At 50.9% G+C, this 19,471-nt stretch overlaps 1 pseudogene; it reads left to right on the forward strand.

The window, feature by feature from the left end:
- Positions 1-6,582: 6,582 nt before the first annotated feature.
- The window catches only part of LOC137537274 (zinc finger protein 721-like), a 79,779-nt pseudogene continuing 66,890 nt past the window's right edge, over positions 6,583-19,471 (forward strand).

Here is a 19,471-nt window from a genome sequence, read left to right on the forward strand (position 1 = left end):
GCACTTTCCTAGCACTATGCAAGGTCTGATAAACTGAATAGAGGAACCTGTCACCACTGCACTGTTCTAGCACTGTGCAAGATCTGATAAGCTGAATAGTGGAACTTGTCACCACTACACTGTCCTAGCACTATGCAAGGTCTGATAAGCTGAATAGAGGAACCTGTCACCACTGCACTGTCCTAGCACTATGCGAGGTCTGATAAGCTGAATAGAGGAACCCGTCACCACTGCACTGTCCTAGCACTATGCAAGGTCTGATAAGCTGAATAGAGGAACCCATCACCACTGCACTGTCCCAGCACTATGCAAGGGCTGATAAGCTGAATAGGGGAACCCCTCACCACTGCACTGTCCTAGCACTATGCAAGGTTTGATAAGCTGAAAAGAGGAACCTATCACCACTGCACTGTCCTATCACTATGCAAGGTCTGATAAGCTGAATAGAGGAACCCGTCACCACTGCACTGTCCTTGCACTATGCAAGGTCTGATAAACTGAATAGAGGAACCTGTCACCACTGCACTGTCCTAGCACTATGCAAGGTCTGATAAGCTGAATAGAGGAACCCGACACCACTGCACTGCCCTAGCACTATGCAACGTCTGATAAGCTGAATAGAGGAACCCGACACCACTGCACTGCCCTAGCACTATGCAAGGTCTGATAAGCTGAATAGAGGAACCGGTCCCCACTGCACTGTCCTAGCACTATGCAAGGTCTGATAAGCTGAATAGCGGAACCCGACACCACTGCACTGTCCTAGCACTATGCAAGGTCTGATAAGCTGAATAGAGGAACCCGACACCACTCCACTGGTCTAGCACTATGCAAGGTCTGATAAGCTGAATAGAGGAACCTATCACCACTGCACTGTCCTAGCACTATGCGAGATCTGATAAGCTGAATAGCGGAATTCGTTACCACTGCACTGTTCCAGCACTATGCGAGGTCTGATAAGCTGAATAGAGGAACCTATCACTACTGCACTGTCCTAGCACTATACAAGGTCTGATGAGCTGAATAGAGGAACCCGACACCACTGCACAGTCCTAGTACTTTGCAGGATCTGATAAGCTGAATAGAGGAACCTGTGACCACTGCACTGTCCTAGCACTATGCAAGGTCTGGTAAGCTGAATAGAGGAACCTGTCACCGCTGCACTGTCCTAGCACTATGCAAGGTCTGATAAGCTGAATAGAGGAACCCGACACCACTACACTGTCCTAGCACTATGCAAGCTCTGATAAGCTGAATAGAGGAACCTATCACCACTGCACTGTCCTAGCACTATGTAAGCTCTGATAAGCTGAATAGAGGTACCCGACACCACTGCACAGTCCTAGCACTATGCAAGGTCTGATAAACTGAATAGAGGAACCTATCACCACTGCACTGTTCTAGCACTATGCAAGATCTGATAAGCTGAATAGTGGAACTCGTCACCACTACACTGTCCTAGCACTATGCGATGTCTGATAAGCTGAATAGAGGAACCAGTCACCACTGCACTGTCCTAGCACTATGCAATGTCTGAAAAGCTGAATAGAGGAATCTGTCACCACTGCACTGTCCTAGCACTGTGCAAGGTCTGATAAGCTGAATAGAGGAACCTGACACCACTGCACTGTCCTAGCACTATGCAAGATCTGATAAGCTGAATAGAGGAACCCGACACCACTGCACTGTCCTAGCACTATGCAAGATCTGATAAGCTGAATAGAGGAACCCGACACCACTGCACTGTCCTAGCACTATGCAAGGTCTGATAAGCTGAATAGAGGAACCCGTCACCACTGCCCTGTCTTAGCACTATGCAAGGTCTGATACGCTGAATAGAGGAACCCGTCACCACTGCACTGTCCTAGCACTATGCAAGCTCTGATAAGCTGAATAGAGGAACCCGTCACCACTGCACTGTCCTAGCACTATGCAACACCTGATAAGCTGAATAGAGGGTCCCGACACCACTGCACTGTCCTAGCACTATGCAAGGTCTGATAAGCTGAATAGGGGAACCCGACACCACTGCACTGTCCTAGCACTATGCAAGGTCTGATAAGCTGAATAGAGGAACCCGTCACCACTGCACTGTCCTAGCACTATGCAAGGTCTGATAATCTGAAAAGAGGAACCCGTCACCACTGCACTGTCCTAGCACTATGCAAGGTCTGATAAGCTGAATAGAGGAACCTGTCACCACTGCACTGTCCCAGCACTATGCAAGATCTAATAAGCTGACTAGAGGAACCCGACACCACTGCACTGCCCTAGCACTATGCAATGTCTGATAAGCTGATAGAGGAACCCCTCGCTACTGCACTGTCCTAGCACTATGCAAGGTCTGATAAGCTGAATAGAGGAACCTGTCACCACTGCACTGTCCTAGCACTATGCAATGTCTGATAAGCTGAATAGAGGAACCCGTCACCACTGCACTGTCCTAGCACTATGCAAGGTCTGATAAGCTGAATAGAGGAATCGTCACCACAGCTCTTTCCTAACACTATGCAAGGTCTGATAAGCTGAATAGAGGAACCCGTCACCACTGCACTGTCCCAGCACTATGCAAGGTCTGATAAGCTGAATAGAGAAACCCGACACCACTGCACTGTCCTAGCACTGTGCAAGGTCTGATAAGCTGAATAGAGGAACCCGTCACCACTGCACTGTCCTAGCACTATGCAAGGTCTGATAAGCTGAATAGAGGAACCCGACACCACTGTACTGTCCCAGCACTATGCAAGGTCTGATAAGCTGAATAGAGGAACCCGACACCACTGTACTGTCCCAGCACTATGCAAGGTCTGATAAGCTGAATAGAGGAACCCGACACCACTGCACTGTCCTAGCACTATGCAAGGTCTGATAAGCTGAATAGAGGAACCCGACACCACTGCAATGTCCTAGCACTATGCAAGGTCTGATAAGCTGAATAGAGGAACCCGACACCACTGCACTGTCCTAGCACTATGCAAGGTCTGATGAGCTGAATAGAGGAACCAGTCACCACTGCACTGTCCTAGCACTATGCAAGGTCTGATAAGCTGAATAGAGGAACCCAACACCTCTGCACTGTCCTAGCACTATGCAAGGTCTGATAAGCAGAATAGAGGAACCCATCAACACTGCACTGTCCTAGCACTATGTAAGATCAGATAAGCTGAATAGAGGAACCTATCACCACTGCACTGTCCTAGCACTATGCAAGGTCTGATAAGCTGAATAGAGGAACCCGTCACCACTACACTGTCCTAGCACTATGCAAGGTCTGATAAGCTTAATAGAGGAACCCGACACCAACTTCACTATCCTAGCACTATGCAAGGTCTGATAAGCTGATGGATGTCTTTTTTCCTTCTACCATTATCTACTATTACTAAGTCTCTTGTAACTTCTGAAGGGCGTCTGGAAAAAACGTAAACTTTGATAGTGTTCTTTTAACAAAGAAGGTATTTGTGCTTATTCAGGTTGGAGAGAGCATTTAAGGGTGTCCCACAATGCACTACTGCTGAATATGCTAATCATCCTTATGTTGACCCTGAAAGCTGAACACACCCGCAGATCCGCTGGAATGCAATGATGTATCAGGTTGTTTTAGCTTTCAGGGACAGCAAAGGGATGATTTGCATATTCTGCAGTTATGCATTGTGGGAGACATCATTTGCTCACTCCAACCTGAATAATCACAAATACCTTCTGTTTTGGGAAGGCAAATTTATGTTCCAGCTCAAATGTGACCGAGCCTAAGAGCTTCTCATGGCAAACCCTGTGTGATGTGATGACTTAAAGAGGGTAGAATGCCTGCTATTCACACAGGAGGTACTGAAGGGGGACACACAGGAGAGGCAGAGGAGGCAGTGAAGGGGGCACACAAGAGAGGCAGTGAAGGGGACACACAGGAGAGGCAGAGGAGGCAGTGAAGGGGGCACACAGGAGAGGCAGTGAAGGGGACACACAGGAGAGGCAGAGGAGGCAGTGAAGGGGACACACAGGAGAGGCAGAGGAGGCAGTGAAGGGGACACACAGGAGAGGCAGAGGAGGCAGTGAAGGGGACACACAGGAGAGGCAGAGGAGGGCACACACAGGAGAGGCAGAGGAGGCAGTGAAGGGGACACACAGGAGAGGCAGTGAATGGGACACACAGGAGAGGCAGAGGAGGCAGTGAAGGGGGCACACAGGAGAGGCAGTAAAGGGAACACACAGGAGAGGCTGAGAAGGGGACACACAGGAGAGGCAGAGGGGTCACTGAAGGGGACACACAGGAGAGGCAGAGGAGGCAGTGAAGGGGACACACAGGAGAGGCAGAGGAGGCAGTGAAGGGGGCACACAGGAGAGGCAGTGAAGGGGACACACAGGAGAGGCAGAGGAGGCAGTGAAGGGGGCACACAGGAGAGGCAGTGAAGGGGACACACAGGAGAGGCAGAGGAGGCAGTGAAGGGGACACACAGGAGAGGCAGAGGAGGCAGTGAAGGGGACACACAGGAGAGGCAGAGGAGGCAGTTAAGGGGACACACAGGAGAGGCAGAGGAGGCAGTGAAGGGGACACACAGGAGAGGCAGTGAATGGGACACACAGGAGAGGCAGAGGAGGCAGTGAAGGGGACACACAGGAGAGGCAGAGGAGGCAGTGAAGGGGACACACAGGAGAGGCAGTGAATGTGACACACAGGAGAGGCAGAGGAGGCAGTGAAGGGGGCACACAGGAGAGGCAGTGAAGGGGACACACAGGAGAGGCAGAGGAGGCAGTGAAGGGGGCACACAGGAGAGGCAGAGGAGGCACTGGAGGGGACACACAGGAGAGGCAGAGGAGGCAGTGAAAGGGACACACAGGAGAGGCAGAGGAGGCAGTGAAGGGGACACACAGGAGAGGCAGAGGAGGCAGTGAAGGGGACACACAGGAGAGGCAGTGAAGGGGACACACAGGAGAGGCAGAGGAAGCAGTGAAGGGGGCACACAGGAGAGGCAGTGAAGGGGACACACAGGAGAGGCAGAGGCGGCCGTGAAGGGGACACACAGGAGAGGCAGAGGAGGCAGTGAGGGGGACACACAGGAGAGGCAGAGGAGGCAGTGAAGGGGGCACACAGGAGAGGCAGTGAAGGGGACACACAGGAGAGGCAGAGGAGGCAGTGAAGGGGACACACAGGAGAGGCAGAGGAGGCAGTGGAGGGGACACACAGGAGAGGCAGAGGAGGCAGTGAAGGGGACACACAGGAGAGGCAGAGGAAGCACTGAGGGGGGACACACAGGAGAGGCAGAGGAGGCACTGAGGGGGGACACACAGGAGAGGCAGAGGAGGCACTGAGGGGGGACACACAGGAGAGGCAGAGGAGGCACTGAGCAGGGACACACAGGAGAGGCAGAGGAGGCGCTGGAAGAGGAACTCCATGGACATCACTAATGAATTAATAAAATAAAAATTGGGTCATGTCCGGTTTGTTAAAAAGCTGGAGAGGTTTCCCAAGTTTTACAGGGGGGGCACAGTGATTTCTGGTCACACCCAATCCCCACCTCCTCTGATCTCCTGTCCAATAGGAGCCGCAGGGTTCAGCTGCTTGGTTTCTTATTAAACAGAAGGATGGGAGGAGAGATACGGCTATGCTGTATATATAGGAGTATATATGTATGTACAGTATATCCAGCTACAGAAGTATTAGTGGTTTGGGATCTCCATGACATAAATGGATAATTCCTCCACCTCGCAGCTCCTATAATTTAGTGTTGTGTAACGTCACAATATCTTTATTTGCACAATTGGGGACAAGAGAGAGATAAAGGGACATTACAAGGGGCATATGAGTGACACGAGGATACAATGGTAGTAAGAATGTGTAAGTGACACCACATTGCTCTACAAACATAACACAGATTTCTTGCTATAAGTACATAGAGGTCTGTTGTCACAGGAGTAACACATTGCTGCCATTGTCTCATCAAGCTCTGCAATTTACTGCTTTCCATGTATGGCCAATGCTTTATGTGTAGGGAGGTCAATGAGATGTATTTAACTCTGTAGTTGTATGCAAGTATAATGCAATTTGTATGCAGAGAATCACATTTCTCAGGAAATGTATTTCTTTGTTCAAAGATACAGAAAATGTGCACGCAAAGTTATTGTCCTGTGATTGGCCACCTGTAATGAGCACAACCTTCTGCAGTTCTCTGTCAGGCTGATAACTAGTGATGGTCAGTGACATGCCCATAACTCTGAGATGGTGCAAATTATATTATAATTATATGCAGAGTTATGCAGATGCTGCATCTGGCCCATTTCCAATCTGCATCATCTTTGCATCAACTTGGAATTATCAGCAGCTCAACAATAGATAAAAGGATAGTACAATCGGTTCCACCCCGTTTACACTTAGTTACATAGAAAACAGTCCACTGGGGGTTTTAACGGAAAAGCATCAGTCTTTATTCTTCATAAATATGTCATTTGATTGCAGCCGTATGAATAGGATATCCAATCCCTACACCAACAAATTATCAGCAGCTCACTGACCGCCCCTAATGATAATTGCTCCTCCCCTCAGAATTCTCTAACAGGAAGTGATGATGTTTCTCTATTTGCAGCGCGGAGTCCCGGCATCAGGAACCTCTCAGAGACTCGTCTCTCTGTATCCACAGACTGTACAACGGATGATGATGTCACTGGACAAGTCTCCTGCAGATATCCTGGTGACCCCAAATATGCCCCCAGGCCCCCCTCACCTGTCTAACCCTGAGGGGCCTCATACCCAGCACAGCTCTCCCCCTGCTGGAGGGTCTTATTCCTGTTCGATATGTGGGAAATGTTTTGTATGGAAATCACACCTTGTCACACATGAGAGATCTCACACTGGTGAGAAGCCCTATTCTTGTGCTGAGTGTGGGAAATGTTATAAATGGAAATCACAGCTTGTTATACATGAAAGGTTTCACACTGGTGAGAAGCCCTATTCATGTGCAGAGTGTGGGAAATGTTTTGGGCGTAAACCAGACCTTGTCGTACATGAGAGAGCTCACACTGGGGAGAAGCCCTATTCATGTGTTGAATGTGGGAAATGTTTTGGACGGAAATGGCACCTTGTCTCACATGAGAGATCTCACACTGGTGAGAAGCCTTTTTCATGTGCTGAGTGTGGGAAATGTTTTGGATGGAAATCACAACTTGTGAATCATGAGAGATCGCACACTGGTGAGAAGCCCTATTCATGTGCTGAGTGTGGGAAATGTTTTGTACGGAAATCACACCTTGTCAAACATGAGAGATCTCACACTGGTGAGAAGCCCTATTCATGTGCAGAGTGTGGGAAATGGTTTGGGCGTAAATCACACCTTGTCACACATGAGAGATGTCACACTGGTGAGAAGCCCTATTCATGTGCTGAGTGTGGGAAAAGTTTTGGAGAGAAAGGAAGCCTTGTCACACATGAGAGATCTCACACTGGCGAGAAGCCCTATTCATGTGCTGAGTGTGGGAAATGTTTTGTACGGAAATCACAACTTGTCAGTCATGAGAGATCTCACACTGGTGAGAAGCCTTTTTCATGTGCTGAGTGTGGGAAATGTTTTGGATGGAAATCACAACTTGTCACACATGAGAGATCTCACACTGGTGAGAAGCCTTTTTCATGTGCTGAGTGTGGGAAATGTTTTGTACGGAAATCACAACTTGTCAGTCATGAGAGATCTCACACTGGTGAGAAGCCTTTTTCATGTGCTGAGTGTGGGAAATGTTTTGGATGGAAATCACAACTTGTCACACATGAGAGATCTCACACTGGTGAGAAGCCCTATTCATGTGCCGAGTGTGGGAAATGTTTTGGGCGGAAATCACAACTTGTCAGTCATGAGAGATCTCACACTGGTGAGAAGCCTTTTTCATGTGCTGAGTGTGGGAAATGTTTTGGATGGAAATCACAACTTGTCACACATGAGAGATCTCACACTGGTGAGAAGCCCTATTCATGTGCCGAGTGTGGGAAATGTTTTGGGCGGAAATCACAACTTGTCAGTCATGAGAGATCTCACACTGGTGAGAAGCCTTTTTCATGTGCTGAGTGTGGGAAATGTTTTGGATGGAAATCACAACTTGTCACACATGAGAGATCTCACACTGGTGAGAAGCCCTATTCATGTGCCGAGTGTGGGAAATGTTTTGGGCGGAAATCACAACTTGTCAGTCATGAGAGATCTCACACTGGTGAGAAGCCCTATTCATGTGCTGAGTGTGGGAAATGTTTTGGAGTGAAAGGAAGCCTTATGAGACATGAGAAGTCACACTGGTGAGAAGCCCTATACTGAGTGTGGGAAATGGTTTGGCCATAAGTGTTCTTTTCCAGTGTTTGTTTTACGTTTTGCAAATCGCACATGGCAGCATTCTTACACTGAATCCCGAAGACTCTCATGCTGCTCAGTGCATTAGATTGTTGCTGCTCTTTCTCTATATCAGACTCCTTCAGTTCCTCCAGCAGTTGCAGGCGTTTGTAGGCGTTGGTCCCTAGCGTACGTCAGGCATTTTCCAGGTTGTGGCGTTGGCTGGTTATATGCTCTGCTACCATATATTGTGCGTTTGTTGAGAGTTTACTCAGCGTTTAATGGATATTTTGACAGAAAGCCAAAGGAACCAGGAAGTGCCGCTTATATTACAGGAAGTGACGCTTATATTACAGGAAGTGACGCTTATATTACAGGAAGTAGAAACCAGGTAAAAAGGAAAAATGGGGGACATGTAAAGGTTAATATAAAAAAGAAAGAGTGTTACATGTAAATTTGGGGCTCTAGCTTTTGGCAATATTTTATTTGTGGGTGTTGCAATCTAAGGCTGAATGATATTCAGTTTTTAACTGAAAATCGTGATCAGGGGTAGGACGATCTTCATATCATCAAAGTTGCAGTTTTGTGTCGGTTTTCGCTGCCGCTGGTACCTGCTCTGCTCCCGGCTCTCTCCTCCTCAGTTGTGTATGTAACAAATATATTCCCTGCTGGAGAGGAGGCCAATGAGAGGTTAATGAGTCGCACCCTGCCCCCTCCCTCTCAGGGAGACTGCCAGGCTGGTGAATGGGGCACAGACACAGGAAGGACGGCTCATCCCACCCCTATCCCCGGGGACCCCGCCCCCTCCCTCTCAGGGAGACTGCCAGGCTGGTGAATAGGGCACAGACACAGGAAGGACGGCTCGTCCCGCCCCTATCCCCAAGGACTCCGCCCCCTCCCTCTCAGGGAGACTGGCAGGCTGGTGAATAGGGCACAGACACAGGAAGGACTGCTCGTCCCGCCCCTATCCCCCAGGACCCCGCCCCCTCCCTCTCAGGGAGACTGCCAGGCTGGTGAATAGGGCACAGACACAGGAAGGACGGCTCGTCCCACCCCTATCCCCTGGGACTCCGCCTCCTCCCTCTTAGGGAGACTGCCAGGCCGGTGAATGGGGCACAGACACAGGAAGGACGGCTCGTCCCACCCCTATCCCCGGGGACCCCGCCTCCTCCCTCTCAGGGAGACAGCCAGGCCGGTGAATGGGGCACAGACACAGGAAGGACGGCTCGTCCCACCCCTATCCCCGGGGACCCCGCCCTCTCCCTCTCAGGGAGACAGCCAGGCTGGTGAGTGGGGGACAGACACAGGAAGGACGGCTCATCCCGCCCCTATCCCCTGGGACCCCGCCTCCTCCCTCTTAGGGAGACAGCCAGGCCGGTGAATGGGGCACAGACACAGGAAGGACGGCTCGTCCCACCCCTATCCCCGGGGACCCCGCCTCCTCCCTCTCAGGGAGACAGCCAGGCCGGTGAATGGGGCACATCGTCCCGCCCCTATCCCTAGGGACCCCGCCCCCTCCCTCTCAGGGAGACAGCCAGGCTGGTGAGTGGGGCACAGACACAGGAAGGACGGCTCGTCCCGTCCCTATCCCCGGAGACCCCGCCTCCTCCCTCTCAGGGAGACAGCTAGGCCATTGAATGGGGCACAGACACAGGAAGGACGGTTCGCCCCACCCTTATCCCCGGGGAACCCGCCCCCTCCCTCTCAGAGCGACAGCCAGGCCGGTGAATGGGGCACAGACACAGGAAGGACGGCTCGTCCCGCCCCTATCCCCGGGGACTACGCCCCCTCGCTCTCAGAGAGACAGCCAGGCTGGTGAATTGGGCACAGACACAGGAAGAACGGCTCGTCCCACCCCTATCCCCGGGGACCCCGCCTCCTCCCTCTCAGGGAGACAGCCAGGCCGGTGAATGGGGCACAGACACAGGAAGGACGATTCGTCCCACCCCTATCCCCTGGGACCCCGCCCCCTCCCTCTCAGGGAGACAGCCAGGCTGGTGAGTGGGGCACAGACACAGGAAGGACGGCTCATCCCGCCCCTATCCCCTGAGACCCCGCCTCCTCCCTCTTAGGGAGACAGCCAGGCCGGTGAATGGGGCACAGACACAGGAAGGACGGCTCGTCCCACCCCTATCCCCGGGGACCCCGCCTCCTCCCTCTCAGGGAGACAGCCAGGCCGTTAAATGGGGCACATCGTCCCGCCCCTATCCCTAGGGACCCCGCCCCCTCACTCTCAGGGAGAGAGCCAGGCTGGTGAGTGGGGCACAGACACAGGAAGGACGGCTCGTCCCGTCCCTATCCCCGGAGACCCCGCCCCCTCCCTCTCAGGGAGACAGGTAGGCCATTGAATGGGGCACAGATACAGGAAGGACGGTTCATCCCACCCCTATCCCCGGGGACCCCGCCCCCTCCCTCTCAGGGAGACAGCCAGGCTGGTGAGTGGGGCACAGACACAGGAAGGACGGCTCATCCCGCCCCTATCCCCGGGGAGCCCGCCCCCTCGCTCTCAGGGAGACAGCCAGGCTGGTGAGTCGGGCACAGACACAGGAAGGACAGCTCGTCCCGCCCCTATCCGTGGGGACCCCGCCCCCTCCCTCTCAGGGAGACAGCCAGGCTGGTGAATGGGGCACAGACACAGGAAGGACAGCTCGTCCCGCCCCTATCCCTGGGGAAACGTCACTGGAAGTTGTTGGTGAAGACAGAGGAGCCGGAGATCGCTGCCCGGGGAGCAGTTCACACATTGACACTTCTTTCTGCTCTCTACCTGATGGAGGGACGGACAGACAGCCAGTGACAACTACTACTGCTATTACTGCGGTCCCCTCTCTGCTTGTCCAGTGTGTGCTGCTGCCTGGCGGGGGGTGACTGACACTGACAACCTTCACCTCGCTGCTGCTGCTGGCTGGTCGGCTTCTAGCAATCACCCAACTACTGGCTGCTTCACTCAGTTACTTCACTCATCCCCCCTGAGCAGTGTATAGATAGGAAGTCAGCTACATATATGTAGAGGGGGAGGAATATGATATTTATATATATATATATATACATATAAGATTTTTTTTTTTTTTCATGACTATGAACATTGTAGATTCACACTGAAGGCATCCAAACTATGAATGACCACATGTGGAAGTATAGTACATAACCAAAACGTGTGACACAACTGAAAATAGGTCATAGTCTAGGTTCTGCAAAGTAGCCACCTTTTGCTTTGATTACTGCTTTGCACTCTCTTGGCATTCTCTTGATGAGCTTCAAGAGGTAGTCACCTGAAATGGTTTTCACTTCACAGGTGTGCCCTGTCAGGTTTAATAAGTGGGATTTCTTGCCCTATAAATGGGTTGGGGACATAAATTAATATATTACAATCAGAATCATTACACACAAAAGTGCAAACATGCAGGCTTACAAAATGTAAAGTCTTGCTAGCATAGCGGTAGAGACATTGGTGCAATCAGGGCCGTTAGTAGCCTTTTTTCACATCGGGCAATCAATTCTGCCCCCCCCCCCCCCAAGAAAAATTCTTACACTGTTAATGGCAGTGTTCCCAAACTTGACACAGTGGGCCACTGGGTGACTGGGATTAATATTCAGAAATGTGGGTGGCGCCAACAGCCAATCAAATGTAACCTATTGATTTCCAAGGGGAATATTTACATTGCTACCATTCTTACACTGTTAATGGCAGAGGCCTCTTACCTGATAGGTGACTGGGGTCCAAATTCACTAAGGGGAGCGGAGCCACAAACAGCCAATCAGATTTGTTAGATTGATTTCAGCCATTCTGTTATTGGCAGGGTTCTCAAACGTGACACAGTTGGTCACTGGATGACTTGGATTAATATTTAGTGGGTGGAACCTACAACAACCAATCAAAATTCACCTATTGGTTTTTAAGGGAAATATTGAAACCGCTGCCACTCTTACACTAATAATGGCAGAAGCCTCAAACCAGCTACAGTCGGTCATGAAGTGGCTGGGTACAGTTATTTATTGGGTGACTGGGGTTCAAATTCAGAAAAGGGGTGGAGACACAAACAGCCCATCAGATTTGTTTCATTTCAATGCAAATTATTAATGCCAAAGACTGCAAAGCTCACAAATTTGGTCACTGAGTAATTAAGTAATTGTCTGTTACTGTTACAAAAAGTGGGCATAGCCAACACCAGCCAAATACATACGCAGGCAATGCTGAGTCATCAGTGGGCGGAGACAAATACAAATTTCACTGTGAAAATGTAAACTGGGATTATTATTCATAAAAGAGGGTGCGGCCTACAAAAGCCAATCCAAATTCATGTATTGCTTTTCAAGGGGAATATTCAATTGCTGCCATTCTTGCACTGTTAAGGACACAAGCTTAAAACTGGTACAGTTGGTCATTGGGTGACTGGGGTTCAAATTCAGAAAAAAGGGTGGAGCCATAGCCAATCAGATTTGTTTCATTTCAGTGCACATCATTGATGCCAAACAATGCAAAGCTCACAAACTAGGTCATTGAGTAATTGTGTGTTAGGGTTAGAAAAGTGGGCGGAGCCAACACCAACCAAATACATACCCGGGCAACGCCGGGCAATCAGCTAGTGAGATATAAAGCAACAAAGCCGACGGCTAGGCTGGGATCACACTTGGGGACACACGTGTGTTTTGCTGCAATGTGGAATGGTATGCAGAATGCATGGAACGCATGTAATGCTTTTCTATGGACATTTGGGGCCATGTGGGTACAATGGTATTTTCCCTCCACATTTGAAAAACCTCACACTTCTGTTGCTTTTTTCTCACACCGCATGCAATTCCTATTGCTGCTGTCAGCTGGCTGACGTGTGCAGAGAACTATATGGATATTCCGCAGACTCCAATGTGATGTCAGCTGACTGCATGCAAAAAATCTGTAGAAAACTGTGGTGACTCCAGTGTGATCCCTGCTGCACTGTAACAATGTGTGTGACATGGAGCAGCGTGTTCTCCAGTGTGATCCCTGCCGCACTGTAACAATGTGTGTGACATGGAGCAGCGTGTTCTTCAGTGTGATCCCTGCCGCACTGTAACAATGTGTGTGACACGGAGCAGCGTGTTCTTCAGTGTGATCCCTGCCGCGCTGTAACAATGTGTGTGAAATGGAGCGGCATGTTCTCCAGTGTGATTCCTGCCGCACTGTAACAATGTGTGTGAAATGGAGCAGCGTGTTCTCCAGTGTGATCCCTGCCGCACTGTAACAATGTGTGTGAAATGGAGCGGCATGTTCTTCAGTGTGATCCCTGCAACGCTGTAACACTGTGTGTGATATGGAGCAGCGTGTTCTTCAGTGTGATCCCTGCCGCGCTGTAACAATGTGTGTGAAATGGAGCGGCATGTTCTCCAGTGTGATTCCTGCCGCACTGTAACAATGTGTGTGACATGGAGCAGCGTGTTCTTCAGTGTGATCCCTGCCGCGCTGTAACAATGTGTGTGAAATGGAGCGGCATGTTTTCCAGTGTGATTCCTGCCGCACTGTAACAATGTGTGTGAAATGGAGCAGCGTGTTCTCCAGTGTGATCCCTGCCGCACTGTAACAATGTGTGTGAAATGGAGCGGCATGTTCTCCAGTGTGATCCCTGCAACGCTGTAACACTGTGTGTGATATGGAGCAGCATGTTCTCCAGTGTGATCCCTGCCGCACTGTAACAATGTGTGTGACATGGAGCAGCGTGTTCTTCAGTGTGATCCCTGCCGCGCTGTAACAATGTGTGTGAAATGGAGCAGCGTGTTCTCCAGTGTGATTCCTGCCGCACTGTAACAATGTGTGTGAAATGGAGCAGCGTGTTCTCCAGTGTGATCCCTGCCGCGCTGTAACAATGTGTGTGAAATGGAGCAGCGTGTTCTCCAGTGTGATCCCTGCCACGCTGTAACAATGTGTGTGAAATGGAGCAGCGTGTTCTCCAGTGTGATCCCTGCCGCACTGTAACAATGTGTGTGAAATGGAGCAGCATATTCTCCAGTGGGATCCCTGCCGCACTGTAACAATGTGTGTGAAATGGAGCAGCGTGTTCTCCAGTGTGATTCCTGCCGCACTGTAACAATGTGTGTGAAATGGAGCAGCGTGTTCTCCAGTGTGATCCCTGCCGCGCTGTAACAATGTGTGTGAAATGGAGCAGCGTGTTCTCCAGTGTGATCCCTGCCACGCTGTAACAATGTGTGTGAAATGGAGCAGCGTGTTCTCCAGTGTGATCCCTGCCGCACTGTAACAATGTGTGTGACATGGAGCAGCATGTTCTCCAGTGTGATCCCTGCCGTCTCTATATGTGTTTTACTGTCTGCTGTAAATAAAGCTGGTTGAAGTGACATGTATATTTGTTTGGTTGGTATACACTGGGCGTGTGTGAGATATGACATCATATGTGTGAGATGTGACATCATATGTGTGAGACATTAAAACCAAAATGGCAACCATGACCAGTGTTCTCCCCAGAATTTTTTTTCCCGCCGGGTGACATGAAAACATTGTCAGGTGGGGCAATATGAGAGAATGCAGGGCCAATGCTTCTGTGCACAGCTCTGCTTATAGCAAAGGAGGAGGGGAGGTGATGACAGCCGGGTGCTCATCAAAACTAGCCGGGTGGAGCACCCAGCTTAAAAAGCCTGGGGAGAAAACTGCATGACTATTTGTGCAATAGTTATTGGCTGCTGTCATGGCAGAAACCACAAGCCATCGTGATTGCAATCCAAAACGAGATTGGACCATGTAGGAACACTTTGGGGTTTCCTATTTCAAAGGAAAAGGCTTCCCTAACAAATAGGTGTGAAGAGCTTCATTAGGCTTTATGTCTGCCATATCAGTGACAGAGAAGCATAATCTCAGCATGGGGCAGGCCTAAGACAGTGATAGGCAAACTTGTCTCTCCAGCTGTTAATGAACTACAAGTCCCACAATGCATTGCAGGAGTCTTACAGCCACAGTCATGACTGTAATTCCTTACCAGCTGGAGAGACATGTTTGCCTATCACTGGCCTAAGAGAAGAGTTTCCTACAGACCCCATGGCACACCCATATGGGGCCTGGGCTGGACTTGTAACACATAAAGGAACATTTTATATTTGCTGGATTTGAAGAGGCGTCATGCTTCTGATCACCTGAAAATATATCACTGAATTGCTGGCAGCACGCCGGACCTGTGCATATCATTATTGTGTACATATCACAGCCAGAAACCACATTATTTCATCTCTTTGTGATGCTGGGGATACACAGTGCGTTTCTCCCCTTATCATTTGAGCCGCTGATGGCTCGATTGATAATATCCAACGTGTCCGATCACTGCGGGTATCGATACCGCGCTCGATACCCGCGGGCGGACAATAGCGGTAACTCGAGCAGAAGATAAGCGGCGCCGGCGGGGACGAGCGGGAATCGATTCGGGCGGACGAGTGGGGACGGGGCCAGTGTTGCCAACCGTCAGTAAATTTACGGATTTTCCGTAAATAAACAATTACATTTTGGTGCCCGTGATTTCCGTAAGTAGTTTTGCTGTGTCCGTAAAAATGAAGCTGATTTATTCACTTGCCGGGGGTGGATTGTTGCAGAGAGGTAATTCTGCCCCTCGGCTCACTGTGGCAGCCAGTAGCAGGCATTTGTGCCTCACACATCCCCTCCCCTCTTTTCCCCGGCCAGCTCCACCCCCGCCTCTCTCAGTAAGCCATCTAGCCCGGAAATGTGTGCATCGTGGCGCGGATTAGAAAGTGACTGATGACTGAGAGTCAGAGCCTCACTCAGTCTTCTCTGGCAGTGGTGCTGGCTGGGGAGGGCAGCGAGCAGCCTGAGGACTCCAGGAGCCAGCAAGCATGGAGACGGAGATCTGTGATCATCACAAGAGGAGCGCTGAGGAGACGCTGGCTTGTGAAAAAAAAAAAAGTTAACTGTTTCTGCTGCTCCAGGGTCCAGAGGAGTGCAGGAAGCATTGATGTCTGCTCTGGTCTACCTATATGGTCACTGTAAGGCATTCCATTAAGGGACCACACACAGCCTGTGCAGACTTTATTACATCACTGTGCTCTATGCTAATCATCACTTGTGCAGGGAAAGGAATTCTGGCAGTAAGAGGGCCGTATGAGAGGGATCTGAAGTTAAATGTGGTGCAATAGCTGTGTAGCTTATACATTATAAGAGCCACAGTCACAGCAGAGGTGTTGTGCCACCAAAAACAGTGATCAGCAGCTCTTGTGACTTGCCCTGTCTGTTATCAGAACCTCCACACATCCCTGACATGATGAGGCATAAAGCCGCTGGGCTGGAAATGGCTTATGGATATTCAGGCAAGAAATACAGATCTATCACAGCAGTGCCCCCCCCCTTCCCTCACCTTAGGGCTCCCCCTCTTTCGCTCTCCCATTCAGAACTAAGTCTTGTGTGGCGGCTGGCAGCGGGCGGAACTTACCTCCGGCTCGTTTCAAGCGCCGGAAGTTCTGGTGCCGCTGCTCTGGTCTGGACAAGACTAGCAGCAAATGCAGAGATCATCCCACGCCTGCAACGAGATGGAGGTAAGTTCCGCCCGCTACCAGCTGCTGCACAAGACTTAGTTCTGGAGGGGAGAGCGAGGGAGGGGGAGCCCTAAGGTGAGGGAAGGGTGGAGAGGTCCCCTCTTCCCCGCTGCTGTGCCCATGGTCACTCCCTCTTCTCTGCACTGCTCCCCTCCTGCTGGGGGGGGGGGGGGGCACCTGGCTACCTGTTCTGGGGACATCTCTACCCCTGGCTACCTCTTCTGGGGACATCTCTACCCCTGCCTACCTGTTCTGGGGACATATCTGCCCCTGGCTACCTGTTCTGGGGACATCTCTGCCACTGGCTACCTGTTCTGGGGACATCTCTACCCCTGCCTACCTGTTCTGGGGACATCTCTGCCACTGGCTACCTCTTCTGGGGACATCTCTACCCCTGGCTACCTGTTCTGGGGACATCTCTGCCCCTGGCTACCTGTTCTGGGGACATCTCTGCCACTGGCTACCTCTTCTGGGGACATCTCTACCCCTGGCTACCTGTTCTGGGGACATCTCTGCCCCCGCCTACCTGTTCTGGGGACATCTCTGCCCCTGGCTACCTCTTCTGGAGACATCTCTGCCCCTGGCTACCTGTTCTGGGGACATCTCTGCCACTGGCTACCTGTTCTGGGGACATCTCTACCCCTGGCTACCTGTTCTGGGGACATCTCTGCCCCTGGCTACCTGTTCTGGGGACATCTCTGCCCCTGGCTACCTGTTCTGGGGACATCTCTACCCCTGGCTACCTGTTCTGGGGACATCTCTGCCACTGGCTACCTGTTCTGGGGACATCTCTACCCCTGGCTACCTCTTCTGGGGACATCTCTACCCCTGCCTACCTGTTCTGGGGACATCTCTGCCCCTGGCTACCTGTTCTGGGGACATCTCTACCCCTGGCTACCTGTTCTGGGGACATCTCTACCCCTGGCTACCTGTTCTGGGGACATCTCTGCCCCCGCCTACCTGTTCTGGGGACATCTCTGCCCCTGGCTACCTCTTCTGGAGACATCTCTGCCCCTGGCTACCTGTTCTGGGGACATCTCTGCCCCTGGCTACCTGTTCTTGGGACATCTCTGCCACTGGCTACCTGTTATGGGGACATCTATAGACCTGGCTACCTGTTCTGGGGACATCTCTACCCCTGGCTACCTGTTCTGGGGACATCTCTGCCCCTGGCTACCTCTTCTGGAGACATCTCTGCCCCTGGCTACCTGTTCTGGGGACATCTCTGCCACTGGCTACCTGTTCTGGGGACATCTATAGACCTGGCTACCTGTTCTGGGGACATCTCTACCCCTGGCTACCTGTTCTGGGGACATCTCTACCCCTGGCTACCTGTTCTGGGGACATCTCTGCCCCTGGCTACCTGTTATGGGGACATCTATACCCCTGGCCACCTATTCTGGGGACATCTCCACCCCTGGATACCTGTTCTGGGGACATCTCCACCCCTGGCTACCTGTTCTGGGGACATCTCTGCCGTAGCGCGCCACAGGGGATTTTGTCAGTAAAAAAAAATCTTTTGTCAGTAAATTTTTAGGTATTTGTCAGTAAAAAATAACGTGAAAGGTTGGCAACACTGGACGGGGCAGGGACGAGCGGGGACGCGGCGGGAGTCAATCCGCCGGCTAATCGAGCTGCCAGATCGCACCGTATATCCCCAGCATAAGGGTAGAGGCTAGGAAAGCCAAGTGTGATCTGATAATGATGTATATGTTTAGTGGGGCAGGAATCTGCTACTATTGTGCATGTGTGATGAGCAATGCACAAAACATGACATTTTCCCTCCGATATGCATGAGGAGGTTCAGCCTAACGCAGGGGGCGGGACTTGTAAACCCGCCTCTCAAAGCAGATTCCTCAGAAGAGAATCCTGCCTAGCGGCATCAGGCCTCGATTTTCCAACAAGCCAGGAACATCTGGAGCCAGCAGAGGACTCTTCAGGCTGGGCTAATAAAGGCATGGACCTCCACTTGTACTTCCACAGAGGACTGACATCTTCATACTTTATGTATTCCTTCTCCTCATTGCTCTCCTCTTTTATGTTTATGCTGTTTGCTACATTGTGCATTTTGTTACACAGAACATTTGTCTGTAATAATCTATTTACACTTTATAATAAATGGCAGTCATTTTTTGGCTATGACCTGTTGTGAGTATCACAGGATGAAGCTGCTTCTGAAGAGACCGTTACCCAGAGATCTGTATTATTTAAAAATATTGGGTTGCATTATCCCTGTCTTCCCCACCTCAGATTAGTGAGTCCCTCTTTCCGGAATAGAGGAGGTGGTGGCAGGTTTTTACTATTTAGTTGCATGTAGCAATTGTATGTGTGTACACATCCTCTCCTGGTCTGTCTGTAAGCCCAATTCCAGCACTCCGACACATCGATTGTATCCATGGGATTGGATGGTCTGTGTGCCCGACTAGATTGGGAGGCTTGAAGCAGGCTGGCCAGTAGGGGGCGTGACACAGCTGCCATAAGAGCACAGGCTTGGAAGTGATTGGGTGAGAGTTTGTATGCACCCCACAGCTCAGGTAGCAGGTCTTACAGGAACTGAGGCATGAAGTAGGCTGGCCAGTAGGGGGCGTGTCACAGCTGCCATAAGACCACAGACTTGGAAGTGATTGGGTGAGAGTTTGTATACACACCACAGC

This window comes from Hyperolius riggenbachi, chromosome 10, assembly GCF_040937935.1.
Source record: "Hyperolius riggenbachi isolate aHypRig1 chromosome 10, aHypRig1.pri, whole genome shotgun sequence".
Taxonomy (NCBI): Eukaryota; Metazoa; Chordata; class Amphibia; order Anura; family Hyperoliidae; genus Hyperolius; species Hyperolius riggenbachi.